The sequence below is a fragment of the Mixophyes fleayi genome, chromosome 1 (assembly GCF_038048845.1).
Source record: "Mixophyes fleayi isolate aMixFle1 chromosome 1, aMixFle1.hap1, whole genome shotgun sequence".
Lineage (NCBI taxonomy): Eukaryota > Metazoa > Chordata > Amphibia > Anura > Limnodynastidae > Mixophyes > Mixophyes fleayi.
In genome coordinates this window covers 155,153,869-155,166,708 of record NC_134402.1, presented here as the reverse complement: position 1 = coordinate 155,166,708, position 12,840 = coordinate 155,153,869, and positions in this window count along the sequence as shown.

The window sequence follows — 12,840 nt, the reverse complement described above, 5'->3', positions numbered from 1 at the left end:
GTACTAATATCTTGCTTTTGATTTAATGTAATATATATAATACATCAGTGCCTGACCCAGGAACTGTTGCCAACCTGAGCTATGCAAAAGTGACTCATTCAAGCGCCTAGAGCGGCGGTTCCCAAACTGTGCGCCGCGGCTTCCAGGGGTGCCGCGGCACTGGCACTGGGGTGCCGCGGGCCAGACATAAGAAAAAAAAAACCACAGAAACTTACCAATCCGTCGGGCGCCGGGACCCAGCAGCCTCCTCTCTCCTGCAGCTGTCACTGAATATCGACGTCAGTAACAAGCTGCAGGAGAGAGGAGGCTGCTGGGTCCCGGCACCCGACGGATTGGTAAGTTTCTGTGTTTTTTTTTTTTTTTTTATGACTGGCGCCTGGTGCGGGGCAGAGTGAGAGGGATCGTGGCAGAGGAGGGGGCCAGAGGATGGTGACAGCGGGACAGAGGAGGAGAGCAGAGGATGGTGACAGCGGGGCAGAGGAGGAGAGCAGAGGATGGTGACAGCGGGACAGAGGTTGGTGACAGAGGATGGTGACAGCGGGACAGAGGTTGGTGACAGAGGATGGTGACAGCGGGACAGAGGAGGAGAGCAGAGGATGGTGACAGCGGGACAGAGGAGGAGAGCAGAGGATGATGACAGCGGGGCAGAGGAGGAGAGCAGAGGATGGTGACAGTGGGACAGGGGAGGAGAGCAGAGGATGGTGACAGCGGGGCAGAGGAGGGGGACAGAGGATGGTGACAGCGGGACAGAGGTTGGTGACAGAGGATGGTGACAGCGGGACAGAGGAGGAGAGCAGAGGATGGTGACAGTGGGACAGAGGAGGGGGACAGAGGATGGTGACAGCGGGACAGAGGAGGAGAGCAGAGGATGGTGACAGTGGGACAGAGGATGGGGACAGAGGAGGGGGACAGCGGGACAGAGGAGGGGGACAGAGGATGGTGACAGCAGGACAGAGGATGGTGACAGCGGGGCAGAGGAGGGGGACAGAGAGCAGAGGATGGTGACAGCAGGGCAGAGGAGGGGGACAGAGAGCAGAGGAGTGGGACAGAGGGGCAGATGATGGGGACAGAGAGCAGAGGAGGGGGACAGCGGGGCAGAGAAGGGGGACAGAGAGCAGAGGAGGGGCACAGTGGGGCAGAGGAGGGGGACACAGCGTGAGAGGGGCAGTGGAGGGGGACACAGCGTGAGAGGGCAGAGGAGGGGACAGCGTGTGAGAGGGCAGAGGAGGGGGACATTGTGAGAGAGGGCAGAGGAGGGGGGACAGCGTGACAGAGCAGAGGAGGGGGGACAGTGTGACAGAGGGCAGAGGGGGCAGTGTGTCTGGATGCAAAGGGGGCAGTGTGTCTGGATGCAGAGGGGGCAGAGTGCCTGAGGGCAGAGTGTCTGGATGCAGAGGGGCATTTTTGCATACAACTAAATAAGTATTTCTGTCCTGACCTAAATACTTATTACAATTTTTTAACCCAACTACTTCTAAAACAGGACTGCTCAATAATTATTTTGGAGGGATGCCTTGAAAAAATTTGGAGACTCTAAGGGTGCCGCGAACTGCAAAAGTTTGGGAACCACTGGCCTAGAGGATGACAGGGAAAGGGGAGAGAGTACTAAGAAGATTTAAGTTCTAACTAGTCAACTCCAGAAGTTAAAGTCCCAGCATAAATCTACATTATCCAAATTATTACTTAATGACCTGATTAAGCTCAGTGGAGAACTGAATAGTTTCTTATATGCTCCGAAAAGTGAGTGTTAAAATGGATTATTAAGGGGTACCATGAAAAAGGGGATATGTCTAATAAACTCTTAGCACACAAATTAAGATCAGGGGTAGCTCAGAGAAACATTCTCACATTCAAAGATTATAAAGGGGTACTTTTATAATTTTACAAAAACATGAAAAATAATTTCAAAATTATATATTAATATATAATAATATAATATTATATATATATTTATAATCCAGTTATTCCAAACCTCATCCCACTCTGACAGAACCAGTAACTCCTTTATTTCGGGTTGTCACTTGCCTAGGCTTTCACATTTTATAGTTGAGCAATTACAGAGGAAGATTACAATAGAGGAAAATATTCAAGCTATGAAGGGCCAAATGGCGGATAAGGCTCCAGAACCGAGCGACTTCTTGGACGCATATTAAAAAAAAATTCAAAATACATTAAATCTACATTAACATAACTTCTTTAACAAGATCGTCAAAGGTAAAACGTTTACCCCCAAACTCTTGAGGCAAGGATCACACTTATCCATAAGATAAGTAAGGACTATCACACAAGCTACCTATGTATATCCTTAATAAATAATCACATCAAGTTATTTGAAGCCTGGGAAAATATAGGTGAAATATTGGCCTAATTTAAAGAAGTACCATCTTTACTCCTCTATTTAGATACCAAGAACACTTTCAAAAGGGATCTTGTAGACCTTCATGTTGTCAATCCTTCAGAGATTTGTGATTGAAAGTGATTTCCTTCATGAACATTTCATCAACATTTATTTATGCAAATTCTGTAGCGCTTTACAATTGAGGATAAACACAGTAATAAACAATAGTAGGCAATACAGACAAAGAGGTAAGAAGGCCATGTTCGCAAGCTTACAATCTATGGATTTCCTTGTGATTACCTAAGCCCTGTATGCACATACATCAGATAGATTTGCTAATGATTTCTGATCTCATTAATGTATGTAATGGTATCAGGTAAGGGTGTCTGGTACCCGCAAATATTCTTACAATCGCTGTGCCCCCCTATTAACCAGCGGATTCTGGAAGTCGCCGATATTCGGTGACTTTGCAGGGGAAATTTAAAACGGCAATGACTTTCAAGGCAAAACTTGCCTTTAAAGCTATTGCTGCTTTAAATTTACCATGCAAAGTCGCCGGATATCGACGACTTTCAAAAATTGCTGTTTGATAAATATACCCCCAGGTCTCTTCCCATCAGTCCTCTCTCCTGGACCTCAGTACTCTTCCATTGAGTCACCTTATAAACTTTCTCCTCATTTGCCATATGGACAATCTCCCACTCTCCATTTTTCCTCATGGGCCATTTACATTCTTTTCGCTGGTATAATACACATTGTGGTACTATAAATTACTGTATGCTGTATCTGGAATAGTACCTATTGTTGCACTGTAAATTACAGCATGCTATACCTTTATTTCATATCATTATTCTTTTTTGATACTCTATTTTGATATCTTTCTAAGCAGACTGCTTGCCTGAAATCCTGGCAAATGATGTCTGTCATATTTCCACTGTTCTCCCTTGCTGCCTCTCGCCAATTCCGCATGCCCCCTCCCACTTCCTTACTGCATCCTCACATTTAGTGGCTCACTCACCAAATGCCCCCGTACCCTCCATCCCTCTCTTTCTCGTTAAGCCTCCTCCTTTATTCCTTCTTTCAATCCCCCCTCCTATTCTTTCCCCTTCTTCTTTTCCTCATACCATGCCTACTTGGTCATGTCCCATACCCATACTCTCCCTCTGCCCTATTCTGCATCCTAGACCCAGAACACTCTTGCACACCTGTAACTCTGCCAATATTATCAATATTTTCAGACTTTCCACTCTCTCTTTCTCCTGTGCCCTTTGGAACGCCAAATCCATCTGTTCACAACCCTTGCCATCACCAAAACCTGGCTCTCCACCTCTGATACCGCTTCCCCTGCTGGTCTTTCCTATAAAGGCCTTTCTTACACCCATACTAGTAAAGTAATTCTATCGTTTTAAAATAAGCATTGCCCAATCAATTGTATGTGTTTCCAAAGCACTTTGTTATTTTATTTTAGCAGATGTAAATAGTCAACAATTCAATACATTATTATATTATGATAAAGTACAGTACAGCCAATACCAAAAGATAAGTACATACCAATGCTAGCGCATGCGCTCGCTGCGCACCCACGGGACCCGCTGGACAGTATATCTGTTAGAATACTGTGTCAGAGTTGACTGAGGGCCAGGGTGTGTGCAGCTATGATTATATACAGTACAGTGTTACACTTGAACAATAGAGATGACGTAGATTGTTTCTATAGGTCCAGACGTTGGGTGGGTCCAGGGTAAACAGATCATAAGTTGATTCGATCTAAGGAATCCAAAGGTGGGGGTCGTCTCTCCAGGGGGTCTGCTCCTTTCATAGCCAGCATCATACAAAGGATTATTCCCTAATATCAATAACTAAAGTATGCAATGTGCGATCTCTTCGCCGACTGCACTGGACAGCTGCTGATGATTAGGGGATCAATATGATATCAGGCATGACACCTTTCCTATAACCTAAACCTTTAATAACACTAAAATGTACATATAATCATACTATATATATATATAGACTAATAATAAACCAAATATTATCTGCTCATAAATTACAGTGTAACGAAACCAATATGAATATGAATTATATAAATAACTAAATGTTGTAATGCGAGTGTGTGCGTGCGTATTTTACCGTGCGATAGCATCACGCCACGTGTTACGTGGCGTACGCTTTGCAATCACACGGCAAACCAATATTAAACCAATATACTTTCGTTCATTCAATTATACGACTTCGACAATACTGTCAGGCCTGGTGACCATCTTGGTGGTGGCGTGGGTATCCTCCTTTCTCCCACTTGCTCCTTCCATGTCATCTCTACTGAACCGTTCCTTACATTCTCCTCCTTTGAGGTCCACTCCATCCATCTCTTCCATCCTTTTTATATCCGTATCGCAGTCATTTACAGCCCCCACCTCCCAATTCCTTGATAACTTTGCAGCCTGGCTCTGTCACTACCTCTCATCAGACCTACCCTCCATCATCCTGGGTGACTTTAACATCCTTATCAATTCCTCATCTTTTGACTTATCACAATGGACCTCCTCCTCCACCCATTGTCTTAGCCAATTCCTTGACCTTGTCTTCTCCCACCTTTGCTCTTTCTCTTACTTCTCCATGTTTCCATTACCTCTTTCAGACCATCATCTCCTCTCCTTTACCCTGTCCTCATCTTGCTTGCCTCTACCCTCATTCAAACACATTCTTGTTCGGTGTAATCTTAACACACTTAACACTACTGTCTTTTCCTCCTCCCTTGAAACCCTCCTCTCCCCCTTAATTACACTGACCTATCCCAACCTGGCGACCTCCCTTTACAACCACACCCTCTCTTCTGCCCTTGACTCTACATGCCCCGCCACCTCTGTTTCACTCTGCCATTCCAAACCCCAACCTTGGCACTCTAAATTTACACATTTCCTAAGAATATGTTCATGTGCTGCTTAACGCCACTGGAGGAAATCTTGATCCTTGGCAGATTTTCTTCACTTTAAGTTCATCCTCTTCTTCAACAGTTCTACCTTCTACCTAGCCAAACAATCTTTCTTCAAATCTTTCATAATATCTTAGTCATCAAACCCCCATCGCCACTTCACCACTTTCAATTGCTTATTCTCCCCTCCCTCTCCTCCCTTCCACCCTGCCACTGACTTTGCCACCTTCGTCACCTCCAAAAAAGATGGAATCAGAAACAAAATCTATTCCTCCTACTTCTCTCATACACCCCCAGCCTCACTCACCTCCCTTGCCCTCCAACTATCATCCTATGTGCTCCTGCCCCCCTCCACTCCACAGAAACTGCCCTGACTAAAGTCACGAATGATCTTCTGTCTGCCAAATCTAAGGGCCCCTACTAACTTCTCATCCTCTTGCACCTATCTGCGGCCTTGAAAACAGTTGACCTCCCTCTCCTGCTGCACACCCTTCACACCACTGGCTTTTCTGAAACTGTCCTCTCATGGTTCATCTCTGTTTCAAACTCGGGATCCTCTTCCCAATCTTTTCCACTTCCTGTAAGAGCCCCTCAGTGCTCTGTCCTCGGCCCTCTGCTCTTTTTTTTGTACACCTCTTCAATGGGTGAACTTATCCATTCGTTTAGCCTTCAACACTACCTCTATGCCAACGACACCCAAATCTACCTCTCATCTCCTGACCTCTCCCCTTTCCTCCTCACTAAGGTGTCATGCTGCCTCTCTGCCATCTCCTCTTGTATTTCCTATCATTTCCTTAAACTTAACATGGTCAAATCTGAACTCATAGGGGTATATTTAGTAAACTGTGGGTTTGCAAATTGGAGATGTTGTCTATATCAACCAATCAGATTCTAGCTATCATTTTGCAGAATGTACTAAATAAATGACAGCTCCTCCTCCATTACAGAATCATTTTTAAGCACATCACCCTCACTTACAAAGCCCTCTCTAACTCAACTGCTGTTTACGTTTGTGGCGCCATTTAAATAAAATATAATAATAATAATACTCAATTTGAACTGTAACGACTGGCAATGTGCACAGTTGGAAATCGCGGTTATGTCCGCGTACCACATCAGCAATTGAATCGCCCCACTGAGATTTTTAAATTGCAAAACAGGTTGTTTACAAAAAGAACTAACTTCTGTGAGTTGTTAGCTTTGGTTTGTGTAAAGTGAACAGTTGCAACAGTGACAGTTTTACAGAAATGCAAGAGCTCTTGTACAAACAGAAATATAAGAAAAAGAGGACACATTTGTATTGATAAAGTTTAAATGAAAAAAAATAATTTTAGAGATTTTGAATTTTAAACTTTGGAAAATATGAAGATATTGGAATAATAAGAAGTACACAGTAAAATAGATCATACAGACAATAGTAGGGTTATATCATTAAATTCACTGTTGCTAGAATATCAGAACATTTTATTTGAATAAACAGTAGAGTGAAAAAGGCGTACGTCAGACAGATCTTATAGCCGGAATTAGAAAATGCCATATCAATGAAGTTATTTATTTTAACATAAAACTAACTTTTGGAGTTACAGGGAATAATGTAAAAATGGTAATTTAATTCAGGGACATGTACAACCAGTGATATTGGGCACAATCACTGGGTTCCCTAGGAAACTGAAGACTCTTGTCTGTTTTAACTGTAATTAGGAAGGATACCTAAAAAGGCAGTGTCCTAAGTATCATCATCATCATCATATATTTATTTATATAGCTCCAGCAAATTCCAGCTTTACAATTGGGGACAAACACAATAATAAACAATACTGGGTAAAACAGACAAAGAGGTAAGGTGGCCCTGCTCACAAGCTTAGAATCTATAGGTAAATGGGAGTGAGATACATGAGGTTAAATCTACATACTGCATATTGGTCCAGCCAAATTGCAAAGGTAAAAAGGGATTAGTATGCTATGTGATCCAGTCACACAGCAATGTTTGTCAGGGTTGTTGTCTTGTGTGAATTGTGTAAATAATGGTATTAGGGTTACCTAGTGAGGTTAAGATGGTGGTTGAGGAATATTATAATCTTTCCTGAAGAGGTGGGTTTTCAGAGAACGCTTGAAAGTTTGTATCAAACATTTTTCAAAGTAAAGGGCCAACAGCCTAATGATTTTATGTTAGTGTTGTTAGAGATCTTAGCACACAGAGACTGATTAAAATAGTATATGATGAAGCTACAGTACCTGAATATGACATGTGAAAAAGTTGGATGGCTGATGGTGTTAACACGCACCCCTTTCCCTCTTTGCTTTTATTTCCCTAGGTGAGGAGGTAGTATATACTACCACTTGATTTAATGGGTTATAGTCTGAAGCAAAAATGAGCTGTCTCGCTAGCTTGAGATTAAGAACGGGAAAAGGGGCTTTCTTGTATACTTTTCATTGTGTTTTCTTATAAATCCTGTTTTAGACATGGCAATCATTGCTATGGATATATTTTGACCTGCAAGTTTCATGATGTATAAATAAACGATAATAATAATAATGGTGGATTTTTTTAATTTAGCCCTTTGGAAGGATGCAAGTTATCGCTTCTTGCGGTGTTCCTGAAGAAAATATGCAACTTTGCCTATGGAAAATACTGAAAAGTTTTATGACCTTTGGGATACAGAGATAAAATAAAATATTTTAGTATATGGATCTTATCTTGATATCAACAGAACCTGCTTAAGACAAATTGTTAGAATGTTTGCCGGGCATCAAAAAAATATATTTGACTGGGTTACAGAACGCTTTGCTATCATTGGTGATGTCTATGTTGTGAGCGTGGACTACTGTTTTCAATTAATATGCAGGGATTGTTGTTTAAGCATAGGTAAATCAAGTCTGAGACAAGAGATAGACACACTTTCTGATCTCATTGAAATAATACAAACATATGGTGATAGTTCATTTTAATATCAAATGATAAAGGATTATTAAAATATAATCAGTTGGTGTAAAGTTGTTTTATGCTTTTGAAAAAATTAATAAAGCTATAAAGAAGTATAATTATGTGACAATTAGTTGTGTGATGGTGTATAAGTTACATGCACTGTAAACCCTTTCAAAATTTACATTCTAATTTGAGAACTGTGTTAAAATTGGAGATTGACATCTTATCTGTCGTCAAAATAATGTAAGAAGGAAAATAAACATTTACTTTAGCAAGCACTAGTTGCTGATGCTCCTTGATAGTTTATCATCATCATCATCATCATCATTTATTTATACAACGCCAGCAAATTCTGTAGCGTTTTCCAATTGGGAGCAAACTCAGTAATAGAACAATACTGGGTAATAAAGACAGAAAGAGAGCTAAAAATGCCCTGCTTGCAAACTTACAATCTATAGGATTGTATGCAATCTATAGTTAATATAGATTGATTATATTGGAACCTTGCCAGTGGAAAAATAAGGTTTCCAGTATGTTTCGATAGTTTTTATGTTTTATTTTTTAAATGGACATGATTATTAGTACAGTATTAACCACAGATCAGTTGCCTTAAAAATAGGAGTTCAGCAAGGATTCTGTTAAAATTCTAGCATGGTGACTTAAGAAAAGAAAGCTAACAATGATAAGAAAGATAAAAATGATAAAGGGAAATGGGATTCTAATTGAGAGAGCTCATTTGTCGTTCTCCAGATTATAAGTAATACTGTTGTTAGTATGTAAATGGGAAACAAAAGAGACATTAGTGTCAAAACTGTACATATTGATTGATGTAAAGTGATTTTGTTTACTAAGAACTGATACTGATATTTCTTCTTGCAGAATGGGTTAATTACATTCTATGGGAAACTACATGCTATTGCATTGAACAATGCCATTGAACAATTGAATAAGACATGCATTCCTGAGTATTCAAAGAACTATGAATGAAAGAACAAGGTTACTTCAGGTATTCATTTTTTTCATGGCACTTATTAAAATACATTGGACTATGCTAATTTTTTCTTTAGGATCATAAGTTCAATATGTGTAATGTCTACCAGAGAAGTCAGACATGAGACAAGATGTACCATCCTCTGGGACCAATAGAAACTGTTAAAAGGCTTAGGCGCGTTCAAAAAACATGAAATGAGGAAAGCATGTGTAATTTTTTTTTTAGATTGTTATGGGGAATAATGGCCATGATTCAAAAGAGCACAGAACTTGTGCATAGTTCTGAACATATTCAAATACAAACGTATCTTAAGCTACGTTTCAATTTGAATCTGGGTGTAAGTATACTCAGCCTATATGTTACTTGCCATATGTAGATACACACAAAAGACTGCAGTATACACAGTAGTGTCTGTTCACTAAAAAGTCACATCAGAACACATACAAATAATTTTGCATTGTAAAATAAATTAACAACTCTTAACAGTATAATCATTATGCGTATTGTACACACAATGCGTTCATAGAGTCAATCTTCCTTGCATACACATGTTATGTGCTAGCTAGTGACATCCATATGTGTAGTTTTTTTTTTTTAAATTGTAAACAACTGAAGCCCAAGACGGCAACACCAAGTTACATTGTGAGTTGGGTAACAGAGTAAAAAGAACAAGTCCACTTGGGATGGTTATAAAACATAAAGGGGGGTATTCAATTGTCGGCGGAAACGCCTAAAATCCTGGGGTCCGCGCACTATTACCGTTATTACGGTAATAGTGCGGAAAAAACGTTACTACGGTAATTTTCTCACTGGATTTCAGCAAGCAGCTCCCTGAGCCGCGAGTTGAAATCCAGCTAACTACTTCCGTAATAACGGTAGTACTTTTTACGCAGCGGGATTTCCCGACAATTGAATATGCCCCAAAGAGGTAGAAGAATTTCACAACAATATAACAATGAAGATTCTTAAACGGATGCTGTGGAGTGTGGCGTTGTATGCAATAGTGGGGGATGGGGGAGGGGGATTGAGACCAGGAGGTAAATGTATCAAGCTGCGAGTTTGACACTCATGTTCAAAATCGCTGGTCATCTCTGGCGATTTTGAGCGATGTAAACACTCCCGAGTTTAGCTAACTCTCCTGTGTTTGGCAAATTCTCCTGTGTTGTAACAGTGAGTTGTAAACACATCACTGTTACACTGACCTGTCATACAGCTGCCAGAGCTCCGGCAGCTGTTAAAATGTTAAAGAACAGATAAAAGTTTAAAAAAAAAAAAAGCGTGAGGTCCTCCCACTATTTATGCTTAACCCTAGTGCTGCCTGACTAGTGCTGGTTACGTGAAAATCGGGGAAAAATTTTGCGTGGGGTCCCCCCGATTTTCACTTTACCAGCACTAGGCAAACCAGCCAGGGTTGGCGGCACTATAGCAGGGGGACGCGCGGCAGGGGTCCCCCTGCCATAATGACTAACCAACCCTAGACTGTTCAGCGCTGGGCTGGATTCCCTAGGGAGTGGGGTCCGCTGAAAAAAACGAGCGAGCCCCCCCCCTAGAAAGAACCAGCCCAGTGCTGATAGCACTAGGGCTCTTCCTACTACCCCTGGGCTGTGGGTAGTAGGGTAATACGGCGCTAAATGGTTAAAAAAAACAAACTGACACCAATTTTGTTTGTGGAACTACAAGTCCCAGCCAGCCAGGTTGCCAAAAACAGTGTGGCCATGCTGGTGCTTGTATAACTACAAGCACCAGCATACCCACGGCAGCCAGGGCATGTTGGCACTTGGAGAACCACAAGTGCCAACATGCCCTGACATTCCTGGCTTGCTGGGCCCTTTAGTTCCACAAAGAAAAAAGTTAACAAAACAACAACACCCTCATACAAACCACACATATTTATTAAAAATAATAAAACCCACAATAAAGACACTAACCACACTCTTTTAAACCACAACTATTTATTAAAAATAAAAAAAAACAAATACTTACCAATGATGTATTCTTTCTTGATCCAATGTCCCTTATTATTTGTACATCCATCTTGCCGGCTTGCCCCAGTCCCAGCCATTTGTACCTCCATAAACGAATCTGTGTCAACTGGAACACTTCACCCAGAAGGGGCACATATTTGTAATTTCCCGATTCTTTAGTCTTGATTGAAGTAAAAAAAAATAAAAGCCAGGAGCCGCCGCAAACACCTCCTACCTAGTAGGAGCTAAGTACTGTATTATGGTATTTTCCCACGCTAGTGGGGAAATCACATATTACAGTATTTAGCGCTTATGCAATTAACGTAGCGCATTGCGCATGTGCTACGCTACTTGCGTAACCTGTAATACAGTAAATACAGGTTGCGCAAGTAGCGTAGCGCATGCGCAATGCGCTACGTTAATTGCGTAAGTGCTAAATACTGCAATATGTGATTTCCCCACCAGCGTGGGAAAATACCATAATACAGTACTTAGCTCTTACGCAAACAGCGTAAAAGCATTGCAAAACGGACCTCCTACTAGGTAGGAGGTGTTTGCGGCGGCTCCTGGCTTTTATTTTTTTTTACTTCAATCAAGACTAAAGAATCGGAAAATTACAAATATGTGCCCCTTCTGGGTGAAGTGTTCCAGTTGACACAGATTCGTTTATGGAGGTACAAATGGCTGGGACTGGGGCAAGCCGGCAAGATGGATGTACAAATAATAAGGGACATTGGATCAAGAAAGAATACATCATTGGTAAGTATTTGTTTGTTTTTATTTTTAATAAATAGTTGTGGTTTAAAAGAGTGTGGTTAGTGTCTTTATTGTGGGTTTTATTATTTTTAATAAATATGTGTGGTTTGTATGAGGGTGTTGTTGTTTTGTTAACTTTTTTCTTTGTGGAACTACAGGGCCCAGCAAGCCAGGAATGTCAGGGCATGTTGGCACTTGTCGTTCTCCAAGTGCCAACATGCCCTGGCTGCCGTGGGTACGCTGGTGCTTGTAGTTATACAAGCACCAGCATGGCCACACTGTTTTTGGCAACCTGGCTGGCTGGGACTTGTAGTTCCACAAACAAAATTGGTGTCAGTTTTTTTTTTTTTAACCATTTAGCGCCGTATTACCCTACTACCCACAGCCCAGGGGTAGTAGGAAGAGCCCTAGTGCTATCAGCACTGGGCTGGTTCTTTCTAGGGGGGGCGCTCATTTTTTTCAGCGGACCCCACTCCCTAAGGAATCCAGCCCAGCGCTGAACAGTCTAGTGTTGGTTAGTCATTATGGCAGGGGGACCCCTGCCGTGTGTCCCACTGCTATAGTGCCGCCAACCCTGGCTGGTTTGCCTAGTGCTGGTAAAGTGAAAATCGGGGGGACCCCACGCAAAATTTTTCCCCGATTTTCACGGGACCAGCACTAGTCAGGCAGCACTAGGGTTAAGCATAAATAGCGGGGGGACCTCACGCTTTTTTTTTTTAAACTTTTATCTGTTCTTTAACTTTTTAACACTGCCAGGGCAGTGTAACAGTGATGTGTTGATACAACACGCTTCTATCAAGCAGTGTGTTGTATCTGGCGTGTTTAGAAGCAAACTCTCCTGAGTTTGCTAACTCGCAGCTTCATACATTGTAGACTTGTATAGCTGCAGTGGCAAACAGTGGTGAGTTTGATCTCTGGCGATTTTGCAAGTAG